The sequence below is a fragment of the Pantherophis guttatus genome, chromosome 2, assembly GCF_059756535.1.
Source record: "Pantherophis guttatus breed Tessera chromosome 2, ASM5975653v1, whole genome shotgun sequence".
NCBI classification, from domain to species: domain Eukaryota; kingdom Metazoa; phylum Chordata; class Lepidosauria; order Squamata; family Colubridae; genus Pantherophis; species Pantherophis guttatus.
In genome coordinates this window covers 264,156,252-264,172,241 of record NC_142064.1, presented here as the reverse complement: position 1 = coordinate 264,172,241, position 15,990 = coordinate 264,156,252, and the positions used below count along the sequence as shown (strand labels likewise).

Here is a 15,990-nt window from a genome sequence, read left to right as displayed (position 1 = left end):
CACCCTAAACAGGGCAGCTGGGTGGTTATCTGCCGATGCGATAAGAGCAGAAAAGTAGTTACACTTTGCCGCTTTTATCGCCACTAAGTAGGTCTTGAAATAAGACCTCACTAGTTTCGGTCGGATTTGGAACGACTAGCCCTCCAACTACTCTCTAGGCGTCTTTTCCGCGCTTCATCTCCCTCAGCTCCTCGGAGAACCAAGGAGCTGGGCAGGTTCAGCGCCGGGTCAGAGGCCACAAAGGCACGACCCGATCTAAAGCACCAGCGGCCGCCCTATCCCAGGCGGCCACCAGGTCTTCCGTCGAGTCATGAGCCAGAGTCTCAGGAAATGGCCCAAGCTCCATTTGGAACCTATCAGGATCCATCAGGCGCCTGGGGCGGACCACCTAGTCGGTTCCGCCTCCCTGCGGTGGGGTGCAGCAGTCAGAAAGTCAAGCCTAAGGAGAGAATGGTCTGACCATGACAAGGGTTCGATGGCTATATCCCCTGTATCTAGGCCATTCAACCACTGACCAGAGACATAAACCAAGTCCAGAGTGTGTCCTTCTGTATGAGTAGGGCCATGAATTAACTGGGTCAGGTCCATGGCTGTCATGGAAGCCATGAACTCCCGAGCCACCTCAGACGTTTCACCGATGGACGGCAGGTTGAAATCCCCCCTGACCAAAAGCCTGGGGATATCAACCACCACCCCAGCTATAACGTTGAGGAGCTCGGGTAGGGCCGCTGCTACGGAGCAGGGAGCCAGGTACGCAATCAGCAGGCCCACCTGCATCCCATGGCCCCACTTCACAAGGAGAGACTCACATCTGGCTATCTGAGGTACAGTGGCCTCCCTAGGATCAAGACCTTCCTTTACAATAACTGCCACCCCCCCACCCATACCCTGGGCCCTCGGATGATGAAATGCATGGAAACCCAGTGGGCACATCTCTACGAGGGGGACCCCCTTCCTGGCCCAACCAGGTCTCTGTAATACCCGCCAGGTCTGCTCCCCCCTCCTGAATCAGCTCGCAGATGAGGGGGGGCTTTGTTGACCATGGACCTAGCATTGCACAACATCAGCCTAAGACCCGGGCTCTGAGGCTCTGGACAACCCAGGGAACGAGAAGAGCATTGGGGGCCAGAGCACGTCACCGCTTGGAGACAGTGGATGTGTGCCCCCACAACACGATATGGCCCCCTGCTCCTACCATATCTGCCCCTCCCACCCACAGTCCTGATGGAATCGCCCTCCTCCCTATCAACACTAACCTCCTCAACTCCCCACTCCACACCTCCCAAGATGCGACCCTGTGCTGGGCCTGGCCTTCCCTCTGACAAATCACCCTCCCTCTCCTTCGCCACACAACCCCCCCCCAAAAAAACCCTTAAAAGATTGGCTAACGACAATTTTAAAAAACCCCTCAACCCCCTCTTCGCCGCATGCCACCTCTCGGGGTTCCAAAACCCGTCATCAAGGTAGGCCCTCGATAGAGTGGAGGGCCAATCCTGCGAGAGGGGGGAGTCTCGCAGAACAAGAAGCTCAGCTGCTGAATACATCTTGCCACAAAAGGATAAAGTGACCATGTCCCAAAAGGTCCAGATGGAGAATAAAAGGTCCAGGGGAGAGCAAATAAGATGGGAGCATCCAAAATCCAAGGTCCAAAGTCCACTGTTCCCTCACAACAGTGGGCAAAGTCTCTTGCCAAGTCGATACAGTTCAAGGGGGAAACAATCCAACCACCCTTTCACAGTGATTGGTCTGATGGTCAGTCCCCTCTACTGGTGAGATGGAAGTAGTGAACCAATGCAAATATCAAACACATCCCAAGGGGTTAAAGTCCAAAACCACCCTCTCACGGTGGTTGGTCTGATAGTCAGTCCCCTCTGCTGGCGAAATGCAAATAATGAGCAAATACCATAACGACTCAGCCTCAAAGCCAGAACCACCCTCTCACGGTGGTTGGTCTGATGGTCAGTCACCTTTTCTGGTGAGATGGAAGAAATACACCGACTTCCATAGCATCCCAATGTATTTGACACTCCCCAAACGGCTAGGGGGAAGGGCTCAGATGGAAATGAGCCAGATTTCGGTGTCAGTAAGTCAGTAAAGCGGCAGCCAGTCCGAGATAGACACAATACAAAAGGGGAAAAGGTGGAAAATAGGAGGGAGCTAATCTCCAACCCCCAGCCCCCCAAATCCAAACGAAGGCCTCCCCAATATCCGTGAGGAACTGACCCATTGACTGGGCAGCCCTCACGCAGGTCCTAGCCAATCCTGGACAGGAGATGTTTCTCTGCCACGTTGACCCCATCGACTACATCAGTTGGGCTGACAGCCGATGCTCTCCTCCCCGCCATCGTCAGACGGACGCCATTGCAGCCGCAGCTGAACCGCCGCTGCTGCAGCCACTGCCAAAATTCTGGCAGCGTCCCAGAGCTCACCAGGGAGTCTGGCAGTCCCCAAGGCACCCAGAAAAAAACCCCAGGGCCTGGGGCTATTGCCGTGCCGCAGACGACTCCAACAGACCCGTTGCTGCTGCTGCTCCGACCTCCGAACAGACTCCAGCTCAAGGAACACCACCGCCGTCCAGCTGATGTGATCCGACATACCGGACCTCGCAGACGCCGCTATCTTCACCCAGCCTCGATGTCCTAGGAGGGCAAAGCCCCCAACCGGCTGGTAGAGAACTCCCCTAGCCGGGCCAGGGGTCGCAGATCTTCAAATCGACCCCCAAAAGGACCTAAGAGGTAAATAGGCCAACATCCTCAAGCCGCGGTTCAGGCAGGCACCGCCATCTTGGACATGTTTATGTTTATGTTTATGTTTTATTAAATTTATATACTGCCCTACTCCCGAAGGATTCAGGGCGGTGAACAGGCACAGAATAAAATACATAAATACAAAAGTTAGAAACAATTTAAAACCAAATTAAATAATTTAGCCCAAGACAATTAAAATCCCAATAATTTAAAACAAATTAAAATTTCAATTTAAAAAATTAAAAAGAAAGGGGAGAAAATTAGGCTAGGCCGGCTTGCTGGAATATGAGGGTCTTAAGAGCAGGCGGAAAGTGCGTAGATCCGGGATCCTCCGTATCTCTGGGGGGAGCTCGTTCCAGATAGTGGCTGCCCCCACAGAGAAGGCCCTCCCCCTGGGGGCTGCCAGTCGACACTGCTTGGCTGAGGGCACCTGGAGGAGCCCCTCTCTGTGAGAGCGTACCGGCCGGTGGGATGCTGTTTGTGGTAGTAGGCGGTCCCGTAAATAACCAGGTCCTAAGCTATGGAGCGCTCTTAAGGTGGTAACCAAAACCTTGAAGCACACCCAGAAGACCACCTGGAGCCAGTGCAGCTCGCACAGGAGAGGTGTCACATGGGAGCGCCATGTTGCTCCCATAACCACCCGCGCGGCCGCACTCTGCGCCAGTTGGAGCCTCCGGGTGCTCCTCAAGGGGAGCCCCATGTAGAGAGCATTACAATAGTCCAGGTGGGAGGTGACGAAGGCATGAGTGACTGTGTGTAGGGAGTCCCGATCCAGAAAGGGACGCAACTGGCGAATCAGGCGAACCTGATGAAAAATCCTCCCGGTCACGGCTGTCAAGTGTTCTTCTAAAGACAGCCGTGAATTCAGGAGGACGCCCAAGTTGCGAGCCCTCTCCGTGGAGGCCAGTGATTCGCCCCCAATAGTCAGCGATGGCATCAACTGACTATATCAGGACGTCGGAAACCACAGCCACTCAGTCTTGGAATGGTTGAGCCTGAGCCTGTTCCTCCCCATCCAGATTCGCACGGCCTCCAGACACCGGGACATCACTTCAAGGGCATCGTTGGGGTGGTCCAGGGTGGAGATGTACAGCTGGGTGTCATCAGCGTACTGGTGGTTATTCATGCATAACCAAGTTATAACCAGTAGCCAACATGGGTTGATCAAAAACAGATCGTGCCAAACAAACTTTATTTCATTCTTTGACAAAGTGGCTAAATTAGTGAACCAGAGAAATGCTATAGACATAGTATACTTAGATTTCAGTAAAGCATTTGATAAAGTAGATCACAACCTACTTCTTGCCAACCTAGAAAAATGTGGCATAGGCAACAACACCACAAAGTGAGTTTCTAACTGCTTGACAAATCATACTCAACGTGTAATCCTCAATGGAGCTATCCCCACATGGAGGGAAGTAAGCAGGCCTACGAAGCAGGAAAAGGAGGGAACCCCTTCCAAAAACCTTTGCCAAGGAAACTGCAAAGCCAGGCATCAAGACTGACCCAAAGGCATCAAATACGAAGCTAAGAAGCGTCACGTTTCACTTTTTCACTTGGCTCAGTTGCAAAGGTCGGCTGCTAGGAGTCGAAAACATCTCCCAAAAGCCTTGGTGGAGATTGGACAGGCGTGTTTTTCCACCTCCCGCCACTAGATGGCGGTCAGGCAACGTCTGTGCCTAGAAAGCCATCAATACAGTGGTGCCATCAGCGATTGCGCTTAAAAAAGGAGTTTTAAACCATTGAGTACTGCATTGCTAGATAGGATGGGAAGAGAGGAGAAGCGCAGAGGAACTTCCTCTTCCGGATGGCTCATGGGAGGAAGTTGGTGTGCAGAGCGGCTTTTGTGCTCTTCCCAGGGTCGAAGCAGCAGCTGGCAGGTGAGTTGAGGGCTGCAGGTGGGAGGAGAGTCCGGGAGCAAGTTGGGCTGTTCGGTTCCCTCCACGGCCTGGAAGCGGAGAAGCAACTGGGCTGAAGCCTCTCAGCTGCTGCTGCTGCAGGTTCCTTCCCTCCCCAAATGGAAGCCCACTGGTGCTGCAGGCTGGGAAACCGGTGGCTGCAATTTCTGCTGGTGGGAAGATTGAAAAAGCCTCTTTCAAGTGGAGGTTGGTTCTTTGGGAATGGCTTCCCTCCAGAGGTTGTGGCTGCTCCGTCCCTGGAGGGTTTTGAGGGGAGACTGGACAGCCATTTGTTCTGGATGGAACAGATATAAAATGTATTGGCCACCAACCTTACCATGACATAACTGTGGGCGGCTTAGAGGCAGAAAATAATACATACACGTTAAAATCTAAACAAATTGTAGGAAGAAAAATCCAGTCCGGTTCCAAGCCAGGAGAAAGGAGCTGGAAATAAAATGCTTAGTGACACAATTGCAGTCAGTAAGTGAGGACTACTTCAATTGGAATGTCACCAAAGGGGTTGTGGAAAGTATTTTCTGCCTTTACTTGGAGTTCGTGGCTTCCATGGGCATAACTGGTGCTTCAAATCTTGCAGAGGCTTTAGGCCTCATTTGGTCAGTTAAAGCCCCCACATCTGTCAAGTTAGTGTCATGCAGATTGTCAGGTGTGGCTCAATAAAATAAAAGAGAGTTCAAGTGTGTTTGTTGATAAGCCAACGCATTTCTTCAGCTGAATAAAGATGGGTCCCTCCTAAGAAGGAAGGAACCCTGAACATAGTGAAAGGCAGATATTTATACATTTCTTTGCTTTCGCTTCATTACATAAGAGGCAGCTGGGACACGACAGATAAAGTATAGAAATATAGAAATAATAAAAATCATAAAAATAGTCAAGCATGCCTTCTGTGATTTTGATCACGTGCCTAACAGACAGGCTAATGGTTTCCTGTGAACGTTTCCATGGCCTCAGGAGACTATTGAGGCCTGAACTTCAGCCTTACCATCTGAACCTATGAGCAAACATCAAATTTATAAGGTTCCTGATTAATATTAGCGCAGAAGGTATGATTGAGATATTTTTCAGGCTTGAAAGACCTTGATTTTCTCCATATTGTAGATGTGTGTATTATTTCTGATTGTATATATCTCCAAATGCATAATCTCTCCCCAGGACTTCCAGATAAACAGTCATGTGAAAAAAAAGTACACTCTTCTTGACTTACATCAGGTCATCTTTTAATTTATAAAAAGAAAGCCAAAACAGAGAAGTCATATGTAAAAAAAGTATGAGTCAATAATTTGTAGAAATACCTTTAGCAGCAACAACCCCTCCATCACCATTCATGACGGTTTGCATTAGATGCTTGTGCTGATATGCTGTGTTTTGTTTTCATCAAACACGTCACTGCATTACAGCCACCAACTCCACTTTGGTCTGGTCTGTGCAAAGGACAGTGTTCCAGAAGTCATGTGATTTGTTCAGATGCAACTCTGCAAACCTCAGCCGTGCTGCTATGACCTTTTTAGAGAGAAGAGGGTTTCTCCTCACAACCCTTCCAAATAAACCATATTTATCCAGTCTTTTTCTAATTTCGCTGTCATGAATCTTAACATTTAACATGCTAACTGAAAAGCCTGTAGAGTCTGAGATATAGTTCTTTGTTTTTTTAGTAATTTCTCTGGCCATTGCATGGTCTGGCCTTGGGGTGAATTTTCTTGGATGTCCAGTCCTGGGAAGATTGGCAACTGTCTTGAATATTTCCCACTAGTGAATAATCTTTTTAACAGATTAACAGAGTTGGAAGGGACCTTATAGGTCATCTAGTCCAACCCCGCGCCCCCCCCTTCAAGCAGCAGACCCTACACTATTTCTGACAAATGGCAGTCCAAACTTTTCTTGAAAGTCTCAAGTGATGAAGCTGCCACAACTTCCAAAGGCAAGCTGTTCCATTGGTTGATCGTTTTCACTGTTAGAAAGTTCCTCCTTATTTCTAGGTTGAATCTCTCTTTGGTCAGTTTCCATCCATTATTCCTTGTCTGGCCTTCAGGTGCTTTGGAAAGTAGCTTGACACCCTCCTCTCTGTAGCAGCCCCTCAAATATTAGAAGACTGCTATCATGTCTCCCTTGGTCCTTCTCTTCACTACACTAGCCATGCCCAGTTTCCGTAACCGTTCTTCATATGTTTTAGTCTCCAGCCCCCTAATCATCCTGGTTGCTCTCCTCTGCACTTTTTCTAGAGTCTCAACATCTTTTTTATAGTATGGTGATGAAAACTGGATGCAGTACTCTAGGTGTGGTCTTACTAAGGCTTTATAGACTGGTATTAGTACCTCACTTGATCTTGATTGTATTCCTCTGTTAATGCAATTTAGGATTGCATTGGCTTTTTTGGCTGCCGCTGCACACTGCTGGCTCATATTCAGCTGATTGTGCACTAAGACTCCGAGATCCCTCTCACAGTCACTGCTATTAAACCTGGTTTCACCCAGTTTATATGTGTACTTTTGGTTTTTCTTACCTAAGTGTAAGACTTTACTTTTCTCTACATTGAATTTCATTTTGATAGATAGGGCCCAGTGTTCAAGTCTGTCAAGATCCATCTGGATCTTGAGGCTATCCTCTAGGGTGTTAGCTATTCCTGCCAACTTAGTATCATCTACAAATTTGGTAAGTCCCCCTTCTATTCCCTCATCTGTTTATGAAGATATTGAAGAGTACTGGGCCTAAGACATAACCTTTGGTACCCTACTGCTTACTTCTCTCCATGTAGATTTGGACCCATTAAGGACTACTCGTTGAGTACGGTTTGTCAGCGAGTTGCAAATCCATCTGGTGGTGAAGCTATCCTACTTTTTTCTAGCTTACGAAGAAGTAGGTTGTGGTCTATTCTGTCGAATGCCTTGCTGAAGTCTAAGTATATTATCTACACAGTATTTCGCTGGTCATCTAATTTAGTCACTATGTTGAAGAATGAAATAAGATTGGTTTTGCATGATCTGTTTTTAACAAACATGCTGGCTGCTAATTATTACTTTACTCGTTTCTAGGTGTTAGCAGATCTGGTTTTTTATTATCTTTTCCAGTATCTTCCCAGATATTGATGGCTGATTGGTCTTTAGTTTCCTGGGTCTGTTTTTTCCCCCTTTGTGAAGATGGGAACCACATCAGCTCTTTTCCAGTCCTCTGGTAGTTCCCCAGTGTTCCAGGATTTTAAAAAGATGTGGTGCAGTGGTTCTGAGGTGACAGCTGCCAGCTCTTTTAGAACTCTAGGATGTAACCCATCAGGTCCTGGTGGTTTGAATTGATCAAGATCAGACAGGGGTTTTCTTACTATTTTTTTGCCTATTTTAACTTTTATTTCCAGTCTGTTTTTTACAATTATGTTTCTGGTAGGTTGGGCTATAGTTTCTTTTTGCGTGAAGACCAATGCAAAGAATTTTCTGGTTTCTTCTTGGATTTCTTGTTTTTCTTTCTCAGCACTATTGTGTTGGTCTGGGCTTTTATAATCATATTTTTCAGAGTTTCCCAAGATTCTTGAGTTGTTTTCCCCTTTAGGATTTTCATCCAATGAATCTTTTCCAAGAAAATTTGAGTTGCATTGGCCAGGAATCTTCCTCACTTTAGAATGATGTATTTTAAATTGTTTGGAAATGGCCTTTTAAACCTTTCCAAATTGATGGGCAGCAACAATTGCTTCTCTAAGATAACTGCTGATATCATTACTCTTTTGTATAGTATTAACACACACCTCAATGCCAGAGACCAGGAAACTCCTACAACTTCGGCTTTTATAGATGTAGTCACACTCGCTGATGATCAATTGATCGAGGGCACTTTATTAGCAGTATTTGGCTGCTACTTCACCTCTTTACACTATGGAAGCAGTGAGAAATTTCCTAATGGTGAGAATAATTAACCAGCAGAATGGCTTGCCTTCAGACATTGTGGTGCTCCATCACTGGAAGCTTTTCAGAAGAGATGTAATAGTCCCTTCTCCGAAATGGTATAAGGTCTCCTGCTTGAGCAGGGCTTGCGTTAGAAGACCTCCAAGGTCCCCTCCAATTCTGTTATTATCCTCTGTTCTGTTGCGATGATACTTATGATACCTTGATAAGTAAAACCATAGAAATGAAAGAGGATGTACTTTTCACTTGACTGTATGTGAAAACAACAGTTTGCACTGCTAAGAATTTGTGACTGACCCAGTCAACAAGGGAATTTCATCACTGAATGGATATTCGAACTTGGATCTGGGTAGTGTTCCATGTGTCATGATTAATGTAAGAGCTTCTTTGAGTATTGTGGCATGTTTGCTTTTTCATTGTAATGTAACCCTTTTTCTTTTTTTCTCATCTTCTGCAGCCATTTCATGCACAATTAAAGATACATTTATATTTGAATCTCATAGACAAAGAGGATGGCAACGAAGAGTACTCTGGACAACTGAAGATAAAAAGCAGCATTGAATAGCAAAGCAAGTCAGTCCAGAAATCAAAATATTTTCCATTTCTTTCACAAAGCCACACAATTCTTCACCTTCCTCAGTAAGTGAGAGAAAAACAAGAAAAAAATCAAGAAGAGATTTCTACCTGGGAAAAGTAATGTGTGAAATTCAAGCACATATTACATGAAAAGTCAAGGGAGATTATTTTTCCATTGGGCAAAAGAGGGAAATATCTGGAAGTTACTGGGGAGGAAAAGGTCAATTGGAAAACTATGACATAGAGCATACAGAGTTGCAGGCGTCACTCTGGGAGAAAGAATGATTGAATCAATGCACCGCTAAACAAGGAATCATCCATATTTTGGATCTCCTCAGAAATATTAGTTGTGGAAAAGCCCCATAAACGTACCTGTTGTGGGAAAGATAAGACTTGCAAATCACAGCTGATTATGCCAGAGAGGATCCTGACTGGAGAAAAGCCATACAATACTCTAAATGTGGCAAAACCTCTGAGCAGAACACCTCCATTGTGGTTCTTGGAAGGACCCACACAGGACAGAAACCCTACAAGTACTCCCAATGCAGTAAATTCTTTAGGAAGCATGGCAACGTGGACTCACACCAACAAGAAACTGTTTGAATGTCCTGATAGTGAGAAATGTTTCCGTGATGATTCCAACCTGGTGATACACCAGAGGATTCACACAAGTGAGGAACCCTTTAAATGTCCTGACTCTGGGGATAGCTTAAGTCAAAATTCTTACCTCATTTCACACCAGAGCACTCATACAGGAGAGAAACCGTTTGAATGTCCTATTTGTGGGAAAAGCTTCAGTAAGAATTCCAGCCTGGTGACACACCAGAGGACTCACACAGGAGAGAAACCCTTTAAATGTCTTGATTGTGGTAAAAGTTTCAGTCAGCATTCCAGCTTAATGACACACCAGAGGACTCACACAGGGGAGAAACCCTTTGAGTGTCCTGATTGTGGTAAAAGTTTCAGTCACAATTCCAGCCTGGTGAAACACCAGAGGATTCACACAGGAGAGAAACCCTTTAAATGTCCTGACTGTGGGAAAAGTTTTAGTCAGAATTCCAGCCTTATTGGCCACCAGAGGATTCACACAGGAGAGAAACCCTTTAAATGTCCTGATTGTGGTAAAAGTTTCAGCAAGAATTCCAACCTGGTTCAACATCAGAGGACTCACACAGGAGAGAAACCTTTTAAATGTCCTGACTGTGGGAAAAGTTTCAGTCAGAATTCCAACCTTGTGACACACCAGAGGACTTACATCAGGAAGAAAATGTTTGAATGTCCTGAGTGTGGGAAAAGTTTCTGTGATAATTCCAACCTGGTGATACACCAAAGGACTCATACAGGAGAGAAACCCTTTGAATGTCCTGATTGTGGTAAACGTTTCAGTACCAATTCCAGTTTGGCTAGACACCAGAGGAGTCACACAGGAGAGAAACCCTTTGAATGTCCTGATTGTGGTAAAAGTTTCAGTACCAATTCTAGCCTCGTGACACACCAGAGGACTCACACAGGAGAGAAACCCTTTGAATGTCCTGATTGTGAGAAATGTTTCAATGATAATTCCAGCCTGGTTAGACACCAGAGGATTCACACAGGAGAAAAACCCTTTGAATGTCCTGTTTGTGGGAAAAGTTTCAGTACCAATTCCACCCTTGTGACACACCAGAGAACTCACACAGGAGAGAAACCCTTTAAATGTTCTGACTGTGGGAAAAGTTTCAGTCACAGTTCCTATCTCATTGGCCACCAGAGGATTCATGCAGGAGAGAAACCCTTTGAATGTCCTATTTGTGCGAAAAGTTTTAGTCAAAATTCCCACCTCGTGGAACACCAGAGGACTCACACAGGAGAGAAACCTTTTGAATGTCTTCACTGTGGGAAAAGTTTCAGTCAGAACTCCACCCTGGTTCAACACCAGAGGATTCACACAGGAGAGAAACCCTTTAAATGTCCTGACTGTGGGAAATGTTTCAGTCAGAATTCCACCCTGGTTCAACACCAGAGGATTCACACAGGAGAGAAACCCTTTAAATGTCCTGCCTGTGGAAAAAGTTTCCGTCAGAATTCCAACCTCATCGGCCACCAGAGGATTCACACAGGAGAGAAACCCTTTGAATGTCCTGATCGTGGAAAAGTTTCTCTCAGAGATCCCCGCTCGTTCACCAGAGGACTCACACAGGAGAGAAACTGTATAAGTGTCCTGTTTGTGGAAAAAGTTTCAGTTGGAATTCCAACCTGGTGATACACCAGAGGACTCATATGGGAGAGAAACCATACGGATGTCCAGACTGTGGGAAAGATTTTGGAATTAGGACTAACCTTCTAAATCATATGCTTATACACACAGGGGAGAAACCATTTGAGTGCCCTTTGGATGGTGCTTCAGGAAACCTTCCACCCTTATTGCACACAAGAAAATCCACATGAGGCCTTAAGTGATGAGTGTAGAGAAGGTTTGAATTTCATTTCTAATGTCCCACTGTAAGTCCAGCTGAGAAATTGACAGTTAAATTTGACTATAACAAATTTGTATAATTTTTTGTAGACAAATATGTAATTGTATTAGACGGGAAAGAGGAAAGAAAAAAATTGCAACATATAAGTTTGATAATGACTAGCTGGCCATCAGCAGAAGAGGTTGCTGGATACAGGTAGTCCTCGATTTACGAATGTAATGGAGTGTGCCCATTTCACCCGTAACTCGAGAATTCGTGGGAGTGAATCTCTTACATTGAACAACATCACTCCCTGCTTTGGCCCTTGCATTTGCTGCTTTCTTGTCCTACATCAGCCTGACGAGACCTCCGGCACCAAGAAAGCAGCCCTGAGAAGCTGCATGCAGTTTCTTGGGACTGCTTTTTCATTGGCAAAGCACTTGAGGATTGCGTTCCTTTATGCTTTGGCAGCCCTTTGCAAAAAGTTGCTGGATATAGGTCTTCAAGTTACGAATGGAATGGATGCTGCCCATTCCATCCGTAACTCGAAAATTCATGGAAGTGAACCTCTTACATTGAATGACATCGCTCACTGCTATCACTCATGTGTTCAATTAGTGAATTTGAAGACATTTAACTTCTTGTCCAAGAAGCTTCTCCAGCTCTGAAGAAGAGCTGAAGAAGCTTATTGGATGACAAGCAAAATGTCTTCAAAGAAAAACCAGAAAGTCCAATTGCCTCTTTAAAAAGCACCTTTGGGTTCTGTTTTAGGCACAAAGCCATCTCAGAGACTTTGACCTATCCTGTCCTCTCAAGCCTTGGAAAGGGGAAATCGACTTTCAAAAAATCTTGCCAAGGAAATTGCAGGGAATACAGGATAACTTCCCAAAACCTATTTTTGCAACTAAGCGAACCTTGAAGAGGGAACCTTGACCTATTTAGCTTCTCAAGATTAGGGAGGTGCTGTGCCATAAATATTTATGAAGTTCTTCTTTGTATGCAAAGCCGCTAAATGACTTCCAGCTATCAGTAGAATAATGAAACATGGAAGAATAACTGGGAACACTCACCTTCCAAACCACATCTAGATAGGAGAGATTCGTTCTATCTGCATCCTTGCAGAGCCTAAATCTCACTAGAGGGAAGACTTGCTCTGAGCAGCATTCCCAATCTCCACAGGAGTTAGATTTATTATTCCCAAACAGTTTGGGCAAAAGACTTGGAGGGCACTACTTTGCAGAAAGCTGATGTATAAATTTCTGCGCTTTCTTAGGGGTGACTCAGTGGAGATCAAAACCTCTCTACATCCCCAAACTTTATGACTGATTTGCTGTGTCTGCCAAGGATTTAAGACCCAGGAGAATCAGTGGGTCAGAGGCTCAAAGGGAGCCAGCTTCATTCGTGCTGCCCAGAGATGGTTCCAAGCACACCCATGCTAAATGCCTTGTGCATCTGTAACTTTGCATACACAGAAGTCTCCATTAAGTCAAAGCGAGAAGGTCACATACTCAGCAGGGCTACAAAAGGGGGCTTAACAAGAGGAGATGACTGTCTGTATATGGAATGTTTCCAGAAGGCATTTCAAAGGGCTGGTAAAAAAGATTGGTAATACAGATGTGCATGCAACAATGTACCACTCTGTGTTTGATATCATTCCTTTTTTTAATTGAAAATTTTAATCTAATAAAATGTACAAAATCCTTGCCAAGGAAACTGCAAGGCCTGGCATCAAGACTGACTCTTTGTTTGATACACATTCCTTTTTTTAATTAGAAATTTTTAATAAAACATATAAATCAAACAAAAACAAAGAATGGATACAGAATGCAGGAAAGGAATATATATATATATATATAATTGCACCTTCTGCCCTTTTCTCTGTTACAAAATTGTCATCACACATTCTTATATGGAAATTATCTCTGTTCAGTTGACCTGAATAAAAACTTCCTTGGAAACTGATCCTGGCCTGAAGTCCATTCCTCAGAGAAATCCAGTCCAACATTTCCTTTCCACGTTGCTCATATCTGCAGAGGAACAGGGAGATTTTCTCAATGCACAGGTAGCAAGCAGTAACCAGACCCTCATGGTAGAGTCCCACTTAAGGACACCTTGGGCCAGATGAGACTCCCAGGGAATGAGACTGTTGTGGCCTGCCAGCGGCTAGTAGAGCTGGCAGCAGATTCGGACAGTGAGGAGGTTGGGGAGGAATGTGGGCCAGTCCTGGGGTCTGGGAAAGGCTCGGACGAGGGCTCTGTGTCGGAGGCAGAGAGGGGGCCAGAGCCATCTGATAGTTATGTGCTGCCTTCAGAGCCCCCTGAATCTGACATCAGTGAGGCTGAAGAACAGTGTGAGCCTGTTCCCAGTGTCTGCATGCACAGAGCTGCCAGCAGGCAAGAACATTTTTTTTTAAAAGGGCAACTCGGGAGTAAGGCTTGGAGATGATTGGCCCCTCCCATAAGACACAAAAGGATCAAATGGAGATGAGCCTTTGCAGGAAGCAATTTGTTCATATAGTCTCTTAGAAGTCAGTTTGACTCTGCTCCATTTAGCCTTGCAAAACTAATTGACAATTACCGCATTTTTCAGAATATAAGACACACTTTTTCCCCCCTAAAATTTGGGTGCATCTTTTAGTCTGAATGTAGCTTTCTTGAAGCTTTTTTTCAGCCCTAACGAGGTGATAGCAAGTAAAGCAATCTCCATGCTTTGCCTGCTCCCTCCAATTCTCAAACTTTTTGTCAGCCCTAACGAACCGATCTCCATGGTTTGCCTGCTTTTCTCATTCCTTCTTTCTCCAAAGATCAGTTGTGATTTAGAAGCTGTTTTTTATCCCCAAGCAGGAGTTAAACCCAGCAAACTAATGTGCTGAAGCTGACCAGACTAAGGATGCTAGCTAAATGAATATCTGGTAGGCAGATTTTTTCTGCCTACCAGGTATTTATATTTTCCTCCCCAAAAACTAAGCTTCATTTTATACTCGGGTGTGTCTTATACTCTGAAAAATATGGTAAGTCTCTGGCAGCGTTTCAAGGGAGATTGGTGGGTGCTTATCAACATTACCCTGAAAGACTGTGTTAACTTGAGCAGACATCTGTAGGAATCTTCACAGACTGAATCATTATGGGCTGTGAATGACCATAATTCATAGCCATCTCAATAAAAGAGTTTTTTTGGGACTAAGATTGTGATTTATGCTTTCTCAGGAAGCTTAGGTCAGAACAGAGATGGGACCAACAGGCCATGGTTTTCATTGCTTGCTGCCCAGGAATCTCATACCCACAGCAGATGTACAACAGGAACACACACATACACACTCACTATTGTTGTCAATGTTTACTTACAACAAGACTTTAAGAAGTCTATACAACTATTGGGGTGCAGGAGCATCTCAGACATTTGCTAGTGAATGTAACTCAATGGTTTGTGTGGATAATCACTGGGGACTTTTCATGACTGAGTGGAGAACACAAACTGTACCTCCCTGCTCTTAACCCAGCATAATATCCACCCTATCCAATGACCTCCCTATGCTCAGACTGAAGAAAACAGTCTTGAGAGCAATGGTGGGTTGCTCCTGGTTCGGTCCGGTTCTTGTGAACCGGTAGTAAAAGTGGTGGGAAGCTCCGCCCACCCGCCCGGATGTCATGATGGATAATCTGTGCAGAAGCACATGCACGCTCCCATTGCAAACCGGTAGTAAAGGTAAATAGAACCCACCCCTGCTTGGGAGATATGCAAACTCCATTACTAAAGAGGTGAAGGGAAAACATCTTCCAAGTCCGCAGCACATGGATCCTATTCAGAAGAGACTCAGACAGACACCTCCCTAATTCACAGGAGTATAAGGAGGGGGGGGAAGGTACACAGAAGATACTTTACATGTGTTTTCACCCAAAAAAAGAAACATGACACAATTTATCAAAAACAGAATCATAAGTGTCAGATTAGGAATGCAAATTAAAATATGGAAAAATAAGGAAAGAGAACACCTGTCAGCTCTAGACCCGTGATGGCGAACCTATGGCACGCGTGCCAGTAGCCATATCAGTGGACACACCAGCTCAGCTCTGGCGTGCATGTGCGTGCCAGCCAGCTGATTTTCGGGCCTTCTGGGCCCACCAGAAGTAGGGAAGCGGGCTGTTTCCTGCCTCCGGAGGGCCTGGGTGGGGGCGTGGGGAAGGCCCGTTTTTCTTTCTTACCTGGCTCCAGATCCTCTCTATGCATCTGCGGAGGGCGAAAACAGCCTTTCCTGCTCCCTCGGAGGCCCTCCAAAGTCCTGAAACGGCCCATTTCCCAACTCCCAGTGGGACAGGAAGTGATTTTTTTGCTGTCCAAAGCCTCCAGAAACTCCTAGAGAGGCTCTGGAGGCCGAGGACAGCAAAAAAGTTACTTCCTGTCCCACCTGGAGTTGGGAAATGGGCTG

The 15,990-nt window shown here is 45.6% G+C and overlaps 1 protein-coding gene and 1 pseudogene across 2 annotated transcripts in view; both read left to right on the top strand.

Moving 5' to 3' along the window:
- The first annotated feature begins 4,547 nt into the window (after positions 1-4,547).
- On the top strand, positions 4,548-13,296 carry LOC117663179 (uncharacterized; annotated as a pseudogene). The gene is made up of 2 exons (XR_015731708.1): positions 4,548-4,627; positions 9,011-13,296. The product of XR_015731708.1 is annotated as an uncharacterized LOC117663179 (transcript).
- The window catches only part of LOC117657051 (uncharacterized), a 72,582-nt gene continuing 61,165 nt past the window's right edge, over positions 4,574-15,990 (top strand). The window contains 1 exon segment of the mRNA XM_087885237.1: positions 4,574-4,627. The gene's annotated coding sequence lies outside the window, so the exon portion shown is untranslated.